Below are 2567 nucleotides of genomic sequence, written 5' to 3'. Positions count from 1 at the left end.
CCCAGATCAATTCATCATGCATGCCCACCACCCGATCGCAGAAGGAAAGCTCTGGCACCACCAAACCACGCCAAAAGATGGCGACAATAGAGAAGAAGGACAATCACACCACCACAGACGAACCATTTGTCCCTGGACGATGTTAGCTAGACGGCAAGTAGAGGGGCTCCAAATCGATGCCTCTAAGGAGGGGAAAGACGCTTGAAGCACTGCCATCAATGGATCCAGACGGATCTGGGGTTTCTCGAAGACTCATAGACGAGGGAAAGTGTCGCGGCTCCATTGAACGATGCCTCCACGGTGGTGGGTGGCACCCAAAGGCGTCGCCATCATCAGCCCCAGCTCGGACCTGGAATAGGGCTTTCACCCGGAATGCCACACATGACCTGTGCCTACGCCCAAACTTCCACAATTGTCACCGATTCCAGCAAACTTCGAAATTTCGACCACCACACCACCAGAGAGAACACCAACTAAGCACCACTGCCACCAACTAAGTTGTACACTAGATCCTAGATCTGCTAAACGTCGAGCCGCCCCATAGCTCGACGCACCGCTAGGCGACCCACTAGGGCTGCCACTCCGAATCCGGGCACTACACTGAGCGCCCATCATCACACTGGGTGACCATCGTCCTCGCGAGCACGATAGGTTGTCGTCACAACCGACGATTCTCGGCAGCAGAGCCCAAATTCCTCAAGCAGCGGACTGCCCCATGATCCGCTGCGCTGGACCTATTTATTTATCGTCAAAAGAGTCATAGCTCGCAACTCAGCCTCTTCACTTGAATGAGAAATTGTAGTATGTTTCTTCGTCCTCCATGTAACAAGAGAACCACCAAGAAAAACACAGTAAGCACAAACTGAACTGAGATCCCGGGTATCACTGGCCCACGTAGCATCCAAATTGGCCCGAATCTATAATGAACTGGAATGGGGAAAGAAAATATGGTGAGAGAGTGTGCCACGAAGATATCGTAGAACACAAAGAAGGTGACTATACTGAAGCGAAGTGGGGCCAAAAACAAACTGTAACGCCCCGAGACCGATGTGCCAGGTGTCGTCTAGTTATTCGTTGTTGTTGCCTTGTCATTTTCTTGCGTGTTGCATTTCATCATGTCATCATGTGCATAGCATCATCATGTTTTCAAAACTTGCATCTGTCACGGTCTCCTCGTCCTCTCCGTTGTCCGTTCTGAGCCCAACCACACTTGCACACGCCCGCAGCATGTCCGAAATATTATTTTATAAGTGGCTGGAAAATGTTCTCGGAATGGGTTGAAAGTTGGCGTGCGCTGTTGCTATGTTGTTAGTAGGTCGCCCGCCAAGTTTCATCGCATTCGAAGCTCGTTTGACGCCCCAACGTTTAACTATAGCGGCAGTATAGCCGGTCTAACGTCGGACGTTTTCGGTCTCCGGAAACATATGCCGGGCCCTCTCTCTCCCTTCTCCCCCTCGCAGTCTCGCCACAGCCCACCTAGTCCATCCTCCTTCCCCTCTTCGCTTCCGGAGTTGTCCGATGCGACCGGACGGTCCGAAACCCTCTCTGCACAGTGCATCAAACCCCTCACGTGAGCGTCCGAAAGTTGTCCCGGACCCGACCTGGGCTGTCGCCACCATTGTGTCCGGATCATCCCCAAACGTCTACAAAACGTCACCGTTTTCTTATTTGGACTTCCTAGCTATTTTATTCGCGATCGTTCGATTGCGATCGGAGGGACGATATACCCCTAAGTCTAACCCACCTACCTGCTATATAACCAGACCAAACCCTAAAATCTAAGGAGATGTCCCATCCATTCCATCACCGCGCCGCCACTCCACCCGGTCTCTCCTTCCACCTCGGGATCTTCCCAGATCCAAATCCTCCCCTCCTCGATTTCAGCCACCAGCCAACCATCGCTCTCCACTGCTCCTCCTCGATCCAGAGCTCACGCCCCCGACCCAAATTCTTCTCGGCCTCCACCCGTGCAGCCTCCTCCCTCCTGCTCGTGCCGAGGGTTTGTCTCGAGCGCTGCCACAAGCAGCAGCAGCCATTGGAGGGCCAGAGCCGCTCCTTTTCTCCGTCCGCAGCACCAGGAGCCCGAGCTCCATCTTCTACGTCCGCGTCCGAGTGAGAGGAGCTCGCTGCTCGAGCTCGAGCATGCAGCCCAGTCCCATGGCGCCCTCCTGAGGTCCTCCCGTGCGTGCCTCCACTCGTCCTCATCGCCCTCCTTCTTCATCGGAGCATCACCGGACCAACAGCTCCATCGCGCACGCCCGCCGCCGGCAAAAGACCCAGGATCCTCGTGGCCGCCCGACCCCCTGCTGCTTCGCGCTGCCATCGGAACCTCGCCTCCACCACCAGATTCGGCCAGCCTCCGCCGCCCTTGCCTGTTCCTGGCTGGATCCCGCTCCAAGACCCTCGCCGGAGTCGCGCCCAAGTCCCCGGCCTCGCCATCCCCTGCTGCGGCCTCTGCTACAACGAGCAGGTCGCTCGTCCCGTGCCCGCTCGCGTTGACCAAGCCAGCGCCAGGCTCAGCCTGCTTCCTCGCCAAGGCCCAGGGCCTCTACATCCCCCAGCCAGCC

Source organism: Triticum urartu, chromosome 3 (assembly GCF_003073215.2).
Source record: "Triticum urartu cultivar G1812 chromosome 3, Tu2.1, whole genome shotgun sequence".
In the NCBI taxonomy this organism is placed as follows: Eukaryota; Viridiplantae; Streptophyta; class Magnoliopsida; order Poales; family Poaceae; genus Triticum; species Triticum urartu.
This window is presented reverse-complemented; position numbering follows the sequence as displayed.